This window comes from Rhinatrema bivittatum, chromosome 4 (assembly GCF_901001135.1).
Source record: "Rhinatrema bivittatum chromosome 4, aRhiBiv1.1, whole genome shotgun sequence".
NCBI lineage: Eukaryota > Metazoa > Chordata > Amphibia > Gymnophiona > Rhinatrematidae > Rhinatrema > Rhinatrema bivittatum.
The window spans coordinates 233,232,950-233,248,434 of record NC_042618.1 but is presented as its reverse complement, the minus strand read 5'-3'; the positions used below and the strand labels follow the sequence as shown (position 1 = coordinate 233,248,434).

The following is a 15,485-nucleotide window of genomic DNA, read 5'->3' as shown; positions in this document are numbered from 1 at the left end:
GACTCACCACCTGTTCCCACATATGGTCATGCATGGGGTTTTTCTAAAGCTTTGCACAAAAAACCCCCAGCCTCCAAGAAAGTGTCTAGAGTAAAGAAAGAGTTGTGAAGAGGACATGTGGTTCTAAACAATACAGAAACAGGGTCTATGGCTCTAAAACAAAGTATAGAGTGAAGGGGTTCACAGAACATGGTAGCTTGTGTGAAAGGGTAAGGATCAGAAGCTGCACCGAAGAAAAAAAAACAAAGTTTCAAGTTTCAAGTAAAGAGGAAACTGTCAGTAGGCCAGGTTGCAGGGACAGCCATGAAGTGGTAGGTTTGTACCAACTAACAGGAGATGCCTGGCTGGAGGTAGATAGAGATTAAAAGTGATTTAGTCAATGCTGGTTATGCAGGCTTTATTTTTTACTTTTTCTTTGCCTTGAAAAAGAAAAGAGGAAGGAACACTGGTGTAGCAGGGCTGTGCTGGCCCTGGAAAAGCTGCCAGAGTGGGCTATGAGTACAGTGAATGGAAACTGGGTGGGCCCTCTTCCAGCAAGCCAGCCACTCTGCAAGGAAGGTGTACAGCCACGAGAAAACCTGGAGTGGAGAAACCAGGCTACTGCAGCACCAGAATGCAGCAGTCTGAGACCATGACTGAAGGAAGCTGGCAAGCACTGACTCAGAATCTCCAGGAGGGAGATAGAAGGTTACAAGAAAGCTTTGCAAGCAGTCAGGAGGCCTGGACTGAGCAAAAATGAAACCAGAACTTCTATTTGAAGTAGAGCCTTATGGCCTTGTCAAAAAGTGGGGGCACTACAGATGGTCCTAAGGAAGACCTTGTAGGGTGACTAAACACTTCTGGGAGTCCAGAGACTGCTTCCTTGAGAAGCTCCGAGAAGGAGGCAGTGAAGAACACTGAGAGATCAGTCAAAGAGCATGAAGAGGGCAACACAGACTGCCCAGGAGGAGGCAGAGGCAGTATTGAGAAGGTAGGAGGCAACACTGCAGGAGGTCCTAAGAGTGTCCAAACACTACTGGGAGTCCAGAGACAACTCCTGTAAGAAGCCCAGAGAGACAGGGCATGGAAAGGCGAGAGATGCAATGGAGAGCCCGGGGGGAGGGGTGTGCTGCGGAGACCCCAGCGAGTGAGGCTGCGGAGGAGCCAGCAACCGGCATGGACAAGTGGCCAGAGTATACAGAGGAGGAAACTGTGGAGAGCCCAGGGGGAGGTGCTGTGGAGACTCCAGCAACTGAGGATACAGAGGAGCCAAGTATCAGAAATACTAGATGCCAAGAAGCAGGTTCAGCTGGTTTTAGAGGAACCAGCATTTGTGGTTCCCCAGTCAATCCATAAAGCACCACCGGGGTCAAATTTGAACCTGGAGACAGAAAAGGACTTAAAGGACTGGGGATGTGCACTGCAAGAATGGCACACTGGGTAGTGTTCATGACGTTGTCAAAGATAACCCTAAAAGATGGGGATGAGCATGTCACTAGGTCCCAGTTCCCAAGCATAGTTGGTGGGAAGCCAGAGGAAGGGGAATGGGATGTCTTGGATTCTCCTGGATGGTATCCAGGAGGGATTAGGGACTCTTAGCCCAATGGGTCCAAGCTGAGGGAAGGAGTATGTGAGGCAGTACCCCTAGTGTTCCCTTATTTACCTGTGCAGGACCAGGCTAGACGTCTGGTCCACCTTAAATCCACTAAGGAGAGTTGCTCTATGAGCAGGAACATGCGGGGCAGGTGGAGCTCAGAGGGCATAACCAGAAGCTGGGGAATAAGAGCTGGGATCCAGGTGCGGATAACCAGACCCGGCCCGGGTCTCCAGGAGGAAAGCAGCTCCTGTTGAGTAACACTGTCCAAACTCTGAGCTGAGTCAAAGCAATAGAAACTGTGAATAGAGAGAGTAAACAGATTGAAGGTAAAGGCAGTCTACTGTTATATATATGATTGAAGCTGTGAATAAAGATTATATTTTAAGAAAGGCTGGAGTAATGCTAGTTTTGTCTCCAGGCCTGTGGGAATCACCACTCATTCCCATAGATGTCCATAGGGAGAAGTAATCCAAACTGTAGTTATACAATGTTAGGTTAGGTATCAGGAGCTTCCACCCCAAAAAAAAGATCTAGGTGTCTTCATAGACAATGCTTTGAAATCCTTGGCTCGGTGTGTGGCGGCAGTCAAATAAGCAAACAGGTTGCTAGGAATTATTATGAAAGGAATGGAGAATGTCACAATATCTTTCAATCACTCCATGTTGAGACTGCTCCTTGTTGCATTCGTGCCTGTTCTTGCCCTCGCTCCACCCTCCCTTCGGGTCTGATGGACAGATGCTGCCGCGGCTTCTCCTCGCCATTTCTTCCCGGAGTCCCCGGGCTGGCCTGACGCTGCGGATCCGCCATGTTCCTGATGACATAAGGGGGCGCGCGCTTGCGCGCTCAGACGTTTGTACCAGCAAGACCACGAACCTCGGGGGTGTCCTCCCGTAGTGACGTCATCCACTTCCAACATAAAAGGTCTTTGCTTACGAACTGCGTTAGCAAGGGATTGCTTGTGGGGATCATTCCACCCCGCTTCATTCTCTGCTGCTCTGCCTCTTCGAACTTACCAGGGGTACCCGCTAGGGATGTGAATCGTTTTTTGACGATTTAAAATATCGTCCGATATATTTTAAATCGTCAAAAATCGTTAGGGCCACGATACAATACCAATTCCCCCGATTTATCGTTAAAAAATCGTAAATCGGGGGAAGGGGGAGGGCAGGAAAACCGGCACACTAAAACCCCCTAAAACCCACCCCCAACCCTTTAAATTAAATCCCCCACCCTCCCGAACCCCCCCCAATGCTTTAAATTACCTGGGGATCCAGCGGTGGTCCAGAATGGCGGCAGTCCGGAACGGCCCCCTCAATTGAATCCTGTTGTCTTCAGCCGGTGCCATTTTCCAAAATGGCCGCCGCAAAATGGCGGCGGCCATAAACGAAAACGATTCAACGCAGGAGGTCGTTCCGGACCCCCGCTGGACTTTTGGCAAGTCTTGTGGGGGTCAGGAGGCCCCCCCAAGCTGGCCAAAAGTTCCTGGGAGTCCAGCGGGGTTCCGGGAGCGATTTCTTGCTGCAAATCGTTTTCCGTACGGAAAATGGCGCCGGCAGGAGATCGACTGCAGGAGTTCGTTCAGTGGCGGTCCGGAACCCCCGCTGAACGACCTCCTGCAGTCGATCTCCTGCCGGCGCCATTTTCCGTACGGAAAACGATTCGCGGCAAGAAATCGCTCCCGGAACCCCGCTGGACTCCCAGGAACTTTTGGCCAGCTTGGGGGGGCCTCCTGACCCCCACAAGACTTGCCAAAAGTCCAGCGGGGGTCCGGAACGACCTCCTGCATCGAATTGTTTTCGTCTATGGCCGCCGCCATTTTGCGGCGGCCATTTTGGAAAATGGCGCCGGCTGAAGACAACAGGATTCAATTGAGGGGGCCGTTCCGGACCGCCGCCATTCTGGACCACCGCTGGATCCCCAGGTAATTTAAAGCATTTGGGGGGGGGTTCGGGAGGGTGGGGGATTTAATTTAAAGGGTCGGGGGTGGGTTTTAGGGGGTTTTAGTGTGCCGGCTCACGATTTTAACGATTTTCACGATAGTTTACACACCCAAACGGCAACAATACGATTCCCTCCCCCTCCCAGCCGAAATCGATTGTTAAGACGATCGAGGACACGATTCACATCTCTAGTACCCGCTCCTCAGGGGCCCCGCTCTCTCCTCTTGTTTCACATTGCTAAGAAGGGATCCGGTACTCGCTCCTCGAGGTCCTACGTCCCTGAACTCTCAGAAGACTCCCTACTGCCTGGAAGCGATCGCAGACGTGAACATCGTGAGTTTCCTTTCTAGTTGCATATAGGAACTGGTACTCGCTCCTCGAGGGCCCATGATCCTAGAACTCTGAAGACTCTCTTCTGTGTAAGATGCTATCGCAGGTACGGAGATCATGAGTTATTACAGATTGCAGATAGGAACTGGTACTCGCTCCTCGAGGGCCCATGATCCTAGAACTCTGAAGACTCTCTTCTGTGTAAGATGCTATCGCAGGTACGGAGATCATGAGTTATTACAGATTGCAGATAGGAACTGGTACTCGCTCCTCGAGGGCCTATGTTCCTAAAACCTTACAAAGACTCCCTTCTATTTCAGAAGTTATTTCATATACAGATATTGTGAGTTCTTATTACAGTTTGCCTAGAATCCATTACAGAGATAATTAACTGTGAGTTACCATCAGAGCTGTGAGTTACCATCAGAGCTGTGAGTTACCATCAGAGCTGTTCCTGGAACCAGGTACTCGCCCCTCGAGAGCCTAACTCTCTCCAGCTACTGAGCCTTATTATAATCTATGTGAGTGTATCATCTACTTCTGGTTATGTATCCAGCGTACCTGTCTACTCACTATCTATGAGTCTCTCTCTCTACAGCTCAGCTAACCCGGAGATTGCAGTTCCAGGATCTGAGGGACTTCAGCCCTGCCGGGCACATCAGCTCACTACTGCCACTTCTGCTGGTTCTACTACCTGTCTAATAAAGAACTATCTGTGTCTGTCTCCATACTCCAGCCTAGTCGGTGGTCCCTCTCTTGATATCCTCTTGAGGGCACTATCATCTGCCATCGACCCAAGGATTCACCATTCTACATCAGAGTGCTCATCTCTCACTCTCCAAGAGCTGAGTACAACAAACTGCTACCTTGCAGTCTACCCTCAACTGTTGCTAACAGCTTCCTCCTCTCTGGAAGAACAGATCTTAGATAGTTGCAGACCTCTCCTCTCTGGGGAGCAACTCCAGAGCAGCTTCTATTACAGATTGCTATGCAGCAGTACTAACCTATAACAGATTGTTAACTCCTAGCAGACACTCCAACAGATTGATAATTCTGCCTCCTGATGGGTGATTGACAACAGATTGCTACTTCGCCCTCCTAGCAGAGTGATCGCTCACAGATTGCTAATTCCTCTCTTCTACAGGAGTCAGAATTACAATAGATCACTAACTCCACCTCCTGGCGTGGTAAGCCACAACAGACTGCTAACTCCTCCCTTCTCAAGGAGTGAAGCATAGCAGATTGCTAGCTCCGCCCTCCTAGCGGGGTGATCGATAACAGATTGCTAACTCCACCCTCCTGGCAGGGTGATCGCTATCACTCCTGGAGTACTGTGTGCAATTATGTTCACTATATCTCAGAAAAGATATAGTTGAATTGGAAAAGGTACAGAGAAGGGTGACCAAAAGGATAAAGGGGATGGAACATCTCCCTTGTGAGGAAAGGCTAAAGAGGTTAGGGTTGTTTAGCTTGGAGAAGAGATGGCTGAAGTATAAAGATAAAGGACTATAAAATCATGAGTGTAGTAGAAAGGGTAAATGTGAATCAGTTGCCTAGTCTTTGGATACTCCTTTGGATACTTCGCAGATACTCCATGAAGCTAGTAAACAGAAAATGTTAAAACACACTGAAAAAAATATTTTTTCATTCAATACACAGTTAATCTCTAGAACTCATTGCCGGAGGATGTGGTAAAGGCAGTTAGCATAGATGGATTTAAAAAAGGTTTGAACACGTTCTTGAAGGAAAAGTCTTTAAATCATTATTAACCAAGCAGAGTTGGGGAAAGCCTTTACTTATGTTATGTTAGCAACATGGGAACTATCTACCATTTGGGATCCTGCCAGGTACTTGTGACCTGGATTGGCCACTGTGGAAAACAGGGTGCTGAGCTTGATTGTCCCTTTATTTGACCCAGTATGAGAATTCTTATATTCCTAAGACCCAAGTGTACTGGCAGGGCCTTCCTTGGGGAGAAGAGGTGTGAATCAGGGAATGTACCCCAGACCCTGTGCTTTGGAAGGCCCTGTGCAGCTTCAGTAGCACTGCCTCCAACATCTGAGCACTCTGTGTGGTAATTATGTCATTTGAATTTTATGATTTATTATCTGATTTTTATTGCAACTGTATTATATGTTTATGTTGTAATTGTATTTTATATGCTTATATTGTAATTATGCATTAAATTGCATTTTTCTGACTTGTTGTAAACCATTGTAAATAGATAGACACTGCTCTTATAAATATGGGACCCTGCTTGCTGTTCAGTATCCAGGGTTGGAGTGGCCTGCTCCAGCAAATTCACACTGAGCCCTGCACCACTCCCAAAGGGTCAGCCATTGAACCAGCTCTGGAAGGATGGTTGAGAGCATGTGGGTAAAAGATTGAAATGTATCTTTCTGTGTAGATGGATCCTACTCTTGGTTACTCCAGTGGGTTGTGGTCTTGCCTGGCCATGGCTAGTGCAGTGATGTCATGGCCATGTACCCAATCTTGCATTTGATCAGGCAGGAAGTGTAAAAATTGTTCCAAGATGATGATGTCGGCTCTCTCTTCTCCTGAGTGTTGTTCAGATCACAGCCTACGCCAGCAGGCGTCTTGCAGCTGTTATGAACTCATAACACTGTTTATTTTGCTGTAGACAAAATAATTCAGATGAAACAGACTTGAGGTTAACAATTATGCAACACTGGCTTTTATTCAAGAAACTTTTTTTTTTCTAAAGACATAGAATGGGGAAAAAGTTCTTTTTGATTAAAGCCCAGGGAGAAAACTGTGTCTGGGCCAATGTGAAGTTCTATATCCAACCAAGCTCCAGCCTTCAGCCTTTCATTACACATCTGTTTGTTCTGAGAAAGGAATGATCCACTACCTCTGTCATCCTTCATATTAGCCCACAAGCACTGCTCCAGACCCCTACACAGCTGGAAGACAAAGCAGTGCCACAAGGCAGTTGTGGTGATCTTTTAAGCAGTTTTAACAGTGAAACATCTTTCTAGCTGACAACGTGGCCAGGCTTATTTGTACTTACATAAAAAATATGTACTGGCATAGTACGTGAAAGGGACATATCATATTGTCTCACTAAAAATAAAATCTTGTTAAAAAGAAGTCAACCAACCGGTTGACTGGAGATACCTAAGGAAAGTGCCTTAGCAGTCTTGAAAGCTTGCATCTTAAAATATTTCATAGTGTGACAGAGCGCACATAGACTGAAATGGCTACAAACCAGGGAAAGTAAAACATAAAACAAGGCCTCATGCCTTGTACAAATAAGGCTGTACAAAGAAAATAAAAAGCAGCAGGAAATATAAAGGATATCTGTGGGAAGGAGCTTGGGAAGAAGAAGAGACCAAGTTCTACCCAAGCCAACCACCCCCAATTGGGGTCTACAAAGGAAGAGACTCCAAAGTAGCAGTAGAAAAATGAGTGACGAGTCCCAGCAAGGAGTAAACGGGGGTCAAGAGATCCTGGAGAAACCTTGCCCAAGAGCCGGTGGCAAGACAGGCCAAATGAAGAGTGGGATTTCTGGAGCTGGTAGGCCCAGGAAGGGCAGAGAAGAAGTTTGGGACCGGACCTTCAGACCAGTAGGATTGGAGGGACTGGAAAAGTCCTGGAGAGGCCCAGCCCCAGCTGGAGCAATACTTCCCCAAGACTACAGAGCTCAGGCGGAAACCAGGTGCCCCAACAAGTAAAAGCGAAAAGTTCAAAAATAGGGAGCCACAAGAGGGTCTGTTACAGTTAGACTAATACAATGATCACATCGCTAGGTTGTTGGTTCACTTTTACTGGATGATTTATGTGGTGGGTTCCATACTGATAGGTTGTAGGGGCAGTAGGGTAACCAGTTGGCTCCATTTTTTTTTCAGAAAGGTTGATCCAGTTTTATTACCATTCTGTTGGATGCATGTAAATATAGTTTAGATTTCCTTAAGAAAAATAGGATTAAAGCTTTCTTGCATTCACACTCCTCCAACCACTCAACAGTGTCGTGATGAGAGGTTGAGTACTCATGTCCAATATCTCTCTTCCAACATTGATTCAAATATGTGTAAAACAAATCAAAGTATCTTCTATTATACAGAATTTCAAAAGTTCACAATGCAAACAGCGGTATCCAACCTTAAAAATGGTATTAGGCACCTGACGTATTAAGTTTTTTCTCCAACAGAAACAAAATGGTTAGGCAGGGAAAGGTCTTAATGAATCAGGGCCCTAATGAAGCGGAAGAAGAGCAGATTATGGTCAAGGCCCCTGGCTTCCCATGATTCTGTGGACATGGGAAGCGCCACAAAATCCAGCCCTTCCAGGAAACTTCCACGCTTCCACAGAATTGCTGTAGGAGACTGCAGCGGCAGTGGCCCTCATGTCTCTCTCCCACCCCCTCTTCCTCTCTCTCCCCCTCCCCCACCCTACGCCCAGCGTGATCCTGACTTATCTGGAAGACATTGGCGCTGCGGTGACTCAAGCCCCGTGCTGCATATCTCTGCTGCTCGACCTAGGTTTTTGCACTTTGAACACTACAGAAGTCCCAAGCGTGGCAGCAGCAGAAGGGAAGGATGCGGCTTGAGGCATCGCACTGCCACTTATCCTCTTCCTAGACTAAAGCCAGATTGTGAGGGTAAGTGAAGGGATGAGGGTGGGGGGAAAAGCATGCGGGGGTGGGGGCGGGCTAGAGAGTGAAGGAGGGGATATGGGGACAAATGTAAGGGGATGGATGGGAGCAAGACTGTGAATGCAAGGATCAGAGGGGATGTGGGGAGAGAGGGAGAGCGATTGAGGGGATGGGGGAAGAAAGTAAATGAGGGGATTAGGAGGATGCGGGTGGAGGCAGAGTGATTGAGAGGATGGGGAGAGGACCTGAATGAAGGGATCAGAAAGGGTTCAGGGGAGAGGGAAGGTGAGGGGATGAGTGACAAAAGAGTGAGTGAGGGGCTTAGATGTGCTGTGGGGTGTGAGTAAAAGAATTAGGTTGAGGGTGGTGGTGGGCTACCAATAAGGTGATATTAGGGAGTGGAGAGAGAGAGTGAGGGCATCAGAAGGGTTGTAGAATGTATGCAAATCTATCTCATCCATATTCATTGTGGATGTTATGAAAGCCAAGCCTGTTTATGGCTCACGAAGATTGGAGTTGGCCACCCCTGCCTTACACCTGTAGTCTCTTCTATGCTACAGACTCTTAATAAGTAGACTTTAAAGGAAGTACGTTTAATTCCTTTTCTACATAGGAAAGATATATTTTGACTAGTATTTCAATTGAAATAGGATACAACTGCAGACTAGGTGGAGGAAAGAGAAGCTAAAGAAGGAGGATTATTGCTAATTCAGGGTTGGTAAGTACCGTAAGAATGTAATAACTTGGGCTGACTTAGTGGTTCAATGACAGCACTGTGTACTATTGTGCAGAAGACCCAGATACATTTCTCAGGTCTGGCTTCTGCTCCCCAGAGCTGCCCTGAGCTCAAACAGTGACACCTACTGGTCGGACTGAGGGTGCACATATATCAGATTCCAGAGAAAGCCATGATCTCTGTCCCCCTCTCCAAGGACTGTCAATGAGTGAGCTAGGCTTGAGGTGGTGGTGGTGGTGGTGGGGGGGGGGGTTATAAAAACAGGGGATTGTTGCAAATTAAAGCTCATGGCACTGTAGCCCAATAGAGACCGATTCTTACTGAGCTAGAAGCAGAGGGATCCTGTTGGGCCCAAAATAAAGCAAATCATAAAGAAGAGAAAATAATGAGAATTTAATCAGTTACATGCCTCAGCCTCTCTGTTCCTTAAGATCTGTAGCCTGGTAATTTTATTTAACTGATGCAGGCAGCTTTAATTGTCATCTAAAGACCCACCTTTTTGAAACTGCTTTTAAATCTTATGCCCGATTGTCTGCTTTTAATCTTAACTAACTTTCATTTCTTTTAAACCATTGCTTGCTTTATGAAATGCCCCAAGTCTCTTGTCCTGTATGTTTGTCCTATTAGATTGTAAGCTCATTGCTCAGGGACTGTCTTTTTTTGTGAGTTTGTACAGTGCTGCGATCGTAGTGTAGCACTATAGAAATGTTGAGGCACTATACAAATATTAAGTAGTAGTAGCAGTATCTTTCAGGCTGTATCTTGCTTCTCCTTAACTATTTTTGGTATGCTGTCTGACAAATTGCTGAAACAAAAGTCCATTTTAGCATCTGTGTGTCTGGTATTTATTACTTTATTAACTATTCAGCTTTGGAGGAACACCATTTGGTATTCCCATTACTAGAGAAGTTTGGTTTGGAATTTAGTACAGCTTTAGATAATTAGGTGAATTTAAGGCCACAACCGTTGTGGAGTCTCTCTGGGGGTGAGGGTGAGTATTGGACTTGATGCCTGAAACATAATAATCATGTTTGTGGATATATTGACTGAATTTGGAAAGAGGAAAGTGTTGGTGGAACATGCAGCATAGATTATGTGTTGAAGTAATGCATAAGAAGAGGTATTTTGAAGATGTGGAGGAGACATACTGAAGCAAAACCAGAACCACTTAAAATGAAGGGAAGATACTGCTGATATGGTATTTGTTGTGAAGCGCTAGGAGAGCGGTTCCGCATACCAGGGGATGTGTGTTCTTGGACCATGGCTCGACCCCAGAGAAACTCCGAAGAGGTGCCGCGGCAGGTGAGGCATGCCCGAGCATGGGCTGGACAGGAGCGAGGCTGGACTGAAGACAGATGACTGGAGATACTGACCCTCCTCCGGACCTGCAAGTTTTGGAAGACCAGCTACGCAATGGTGGTCTTATGAATAGTTCTCCGACTGTTCCAAGCCCTTTTGGACCTGCCGCAAGGTACGGCAAGAAGCGGCAGGCCGGATGGAGGCCAGAGCAGCGAAGACCGGAACATGGAGATTCAGACGAAGACTCAGGAACGAGGTACTTGGATGCACAGATGAGACTCAGGAACGAGGTAGAAGGCATTCAGAAGACTCAGGAGAGGTACAAGGCATTCAAAAGACTCAAGCAAGTACTGGGTTGAGACTGCGACGCAGCGCGCCCTACACAGTCCACCCACGGGACTGGTCACGGACAACGCTGGACTCGAAGAGCCTCTAGACAAGATGTGGAGCAATGAAAAGGAACATGTCTCAGAAGCTGTAGAGGCCTGCACCGAGGCGCACCCTACTCAGCTGCCAGTGGCTGGATGCGGACCACGCTGACTGTACAGATTCTGGCAGAGTCTTTGGCACGGACGGAGCAAGCACAAGGGACTCCGTAGACCAGGGATAAGGACAGAAGTGGAAGTCTCCCGGAGGCTAGTGCTGCAGAAGTGAGGAAGGCATTGCACCATGAAGTGCCCTACACAGCCCGCCAATGGGGCTGGTCGCGGACTACGACATGGTATGCCAGGAAGGGTGGCAACGAGGAACCAGGGGTTCAGGATAACTGGACAGGAACACGGACATCAGGAACAGGAGAACAAACATCTGACTGGAACATAGATTACAGGGTCAGGAGACAGACCTCAGGGCGGGATCACGGACATCAGGAACAGCAGGCGGACATCTGGACTGGAACATGGACATCAGGACAAGACGAGGAGCTCCAACGAAGAACAGGAAACACAGGACCTTGAAGAAGTGCTGGAACAAGGATGACTCCTGGAGCGAAGGACAGCAGGATCCCAGGAGTGTCTAACTCCTTGCGAAGGCAAAGCTGGAATGGACGCTGAGCCCTTTTGTAGGGCTGAAGAGGACAACACCCAGGGAGGGGTCAGCAGGGGGCCACACCTGGCTGGCCCTTGAAGAGCAGGAGAGAGGCGCATGCCCGTGCCTAAGGAGAGCTGGAAGAAGAGAGGACAGGCTGGTGGCATCCCCAGCCACGTGGAAGGCCCAAGGAGAAGCAGGCAGGCAGCGGGAGCAGCCCTGCCCAGAAGCTGGATGAAAGGCAGGCTGCTGGAGCGGCTCCATGCCGTGAAGACTGAAGCAGGAAGAGAAGGATGGCTACAGGTACCGGCAGGGATGGCTTCCCTGCCGGGCAAGGACCCGGACTGTAGCAGGCACCGGCAGGAACGGCCTCCCTGCCGGCCGAAGACCCCGGCATCGGAGAGAACGGCTCCCTGCCATCCAAGGACCCCGGGAACGGTGCAGCGCGTCAGGGAAAGCAGGAGCAGCAGCGGTGATCCTGGCCACGAGGGAGAGCCCTCATCAGCCCGACTCTGCCGCACAGGAGCGGAGGCAGCCGGGGGGAGCCTGACGACGGTGGCACACCCGCCGCGAAGGAGGCAGCGCCAGCGGCCCGACTGGCCACGGCAAGGTAGGGGACCTGCCCGTGCTCCTCGCAGGCAGGTTCACAACAGTATTTGTCATCTGAACAGCAGGCAGTTGGAGGGCATCCCTCAGGAATTTGTTGTGAGCACAGGGTGTGGTCGCTTGCTCGAAGTCCTTGGATCACGGAACGACCTCAGGGCGGAGCTCCAAGGTACACACTGTGAGAGGTGAGCGTATCCAGGCACGGGCTGGACTTGAATCATAGCTTCAACTTGGGTCATAGCAGTCAGGCCTCCACTGAACCTGCACGCATGGAGTGAGACCTAACAATGCAATGCTGGTCTCTAGGGTAGCCCTCCGGCCATTCGATAGCCCTTTCAGACCTGCCGCTTGGATGGCAAGTGTGTCAGGACAGACTAAGGCTGAGGACAGGACATAGCATGATGAGGAACATGGAGGAAGACATTGAAGGCTTGGTACTTGGATGAAGGCTCTGACAACGAGGAACATGGAAGAAGGCTCTGGAGATGAGGAACTTGGACGAAGGCTCAGGTTCAGGTTAGAGTTCAGCTTCCAAGGGCACTGCACCTCAGCATGCCGTACACAGCCTGCTGTGGGCTGGTCACAGACCACACTGTCCCACTGAGCACCCTACATTACCTACCACAGGTTGGTTGCGGACCTTGCTGGGAGGAAGGAACATGGCGTGGAACGAGGGACATGGAGATCTGAAGGCTGGAAAAGCTTTATGAGCCCTGGAACTAGGAACATGATTAGGAACTTTAAACTTGACTAGGAACTTGACTTGGAACTTGGAATTCTAAAAACAAGGATGGACTCCAAGGACTTGATCCAGTGAAGACAGACTTGGAAACAGGCCTTGTGCCAGGAAGCACCCTACAAAGCCCCGCATGAGCTGGTCACGGAACATGTCACTGGCACACCTGGAGAAGGAGATCTAGAAGGTTGACCTTAGAATGAAGACAGGAACATCAGGAACTTGATAGAAGATTCAGAAGACTTGGACAAAGAAAGAACTCAGAAGACTTGGACAAGCAACTGATGAGAAAACAGGAACATGGAATGTAGAACAAGGAGGAGCTCCCACGAAGAACAAGGTGACCAGGAAAATGGAACAGGTACAAGAAGACCAGGAACATCCAACGAAGAACATGAAGATCATCAAGACAGGGAGATAACCTCAGGATCCATTGCAAAGGCCCGAGGAACTGGCAGAGAGCCCTTTTATAGGGCTGAAGACATGATGAGGCAGGACGTCATCAGAAAGAGCCGCAGGGCTTTTCTTGCTGCAGGCCCTTTAAACTGAAAGAAGAGACATGTGCACCTAGGACAATGTCGCGTGCAGGAGAAAGTCAGCGGAATTCCAGCTGCAAAGAAGCAGCGTCGGCAGCCACAGCTATGAAGAGAAACAGTGTCGGTGGTGGCTCCCAGCCACGAAGATGGCTGGAGGCATCTCCGGCATCCAGTTGCGAAGAGCTGGAGGCATCAGTGGCACTCCTGCTGAGAAGATGAGAAGCGGCGGTGGCTCCCGGCTGTGAAAATGGCTAGAGGCATCGGCAGCACCCGGGCCGCAGAGCTGGAGATGGCAGCAGCAGCAGTGCTGCATTGGAGCAGTGGCACAGCAGTGCCAGGGCTGCCTCTACGCTGCACCGAGACAGAAAGGTGGTGGCTCCTCGTCGCAGGGCAGCAGGAGTCAGCGGCACTCAGGTCATTGCTTCACTGGTTGTGTCAGGTCTCAGCAGCGAGGCGTTGGGCCTGTGAGTGGAGCCACTCACGGGTCTGTCCCACAAGCAATCGCAACAGAATATTCCTCTCTGAGATGACTGAGGACCCTGCCCCAGATGCCTGTTTCATCATTGAAGTCCCGGGTTAGTGTGATCTCACCCCTTGAATCAGAGGAAGGATTGATGGGTATGCCTTATGAAACCCTACCTGATCCTCCTGAACACTCTTTACCACTAAAATACCTCTCCTAGTCCAAGTTTTTTGATAAGTTGTGAAAGGCCCTTTGAAGTCAGCGTTTGCAAGGACAGCAGTCCTAATGCACTCACTTCTTCAAGATTTACAAACAAGAATGTGGGGAAAATATGACATCCTGTTACCCCCTCCGGTGGCCAGGAAGCTGGACCTTCAGCAAATCCCAGATTTCGGGTAATGCAGCTACTGCACCAATCGGTCGTAGTGGAATCAGCGCTGAAAAGGCAAAGAAGACAATGATCTTCTCCAGACAAAGATCCTAGGCTGCTGGACACTTTTGGGAAAAAGGTTTTCCAGAGCTCAGTATTTAATGCCCGCATCACAGTCCACCAGTTCTATATAGTGCAGAATTTACATTACTGCATTGAGAAGCTGAAGCTGCTGCTAAACTTGGGGAAGGAGGCCAGTCGGGGTATCCACAGGCTCTTCAGGACACTAAAGAGAGTGAATGTAATTTCCTTCATTCAGTATACAAATTGTTTGACAGTGCAGCCAGATCAGCAGTAGCAGCCATTGGAGCATGATGATTGGCTTGGTTAAGGGACAGTTGTCTTCATGAAAACATACACAATAAGTTGGCAGATGTGCCTTGCTCTGGGGAACACTTCTTTGAGACAGGCTCGGGGAAACATCTGCTCAAATCAAGAAACAACATGTGGAGGTCCAGTCTTGCTCTGTGGGCTCTGAGCAGCAATCTTCATTGAGGATTATTTACTTCCTTCGCTTTTAAGCAGTCCTATTTCCAGAGATGTCCTTTCCACCAATTCCAGTGGTATCATGCCCCACCTGTGCTTCTGCAGCAACAACTCCCAGCTCACAAAACTTAGCATGGGAGATGTCAGCCGAAGATGCTGCAACAAATCCAGAACAAACCGGGACTAGTTTTTGATCAACTTTGACTTTCAAACCTCGACCTCTTGCGGATTCTACCCCTTACTGACGAGGTGAAGGTTTGAGTTTGAGTCCTACTATTACTACTTAAATTTCTATAGCGCTACACAACATACACAGATTGGTTACCAGTTGTGCTTCTCCCGCCTTCCAGAGATATCCCATTGTTCAGTCTTCAGTCTGGTTCTGTCTCATTTGACTCAGCTTCATCTTGAGGTGGGGTCACTTCTCACCCAGTGGGAGATAGAACCTGTCCCTTCTAGGATTCTACTCCCGCTATTTCCTTATCCCCAAGAAATCTAGGGGGATTGAGGCCTATCCTGAATTTATGAAGTCTAAACAAGAGCCTGTTGTGGGAGAAGAACAAATTGAACTCCCTGCATACAATCCTGCCCTTCATTCAAGGGGGAGATTGGATATGTGCTTTGGATCTGAAAGATGCATATACTCAAATACCCATCCATCCCTCTAATTGACACTAGCTTCATTTTCTGATAGATTCCTCTCATT

At 48.7% G+C, this 15,485-nt stretch overlaps 1 protein-coding gene across 1 annotated transcript in view; it reads left to right on the top strand.

Annotated features, from left to right (window-relative positions):
* WNT5B (Wnt family member 5B) overlaps positions 1-15,485 on the top strand; it is a 278,878-nt gene that overhangs the window by 177,798 nt on the left and 85,595 nt on the right. The window lies entirely within an intron of this gene.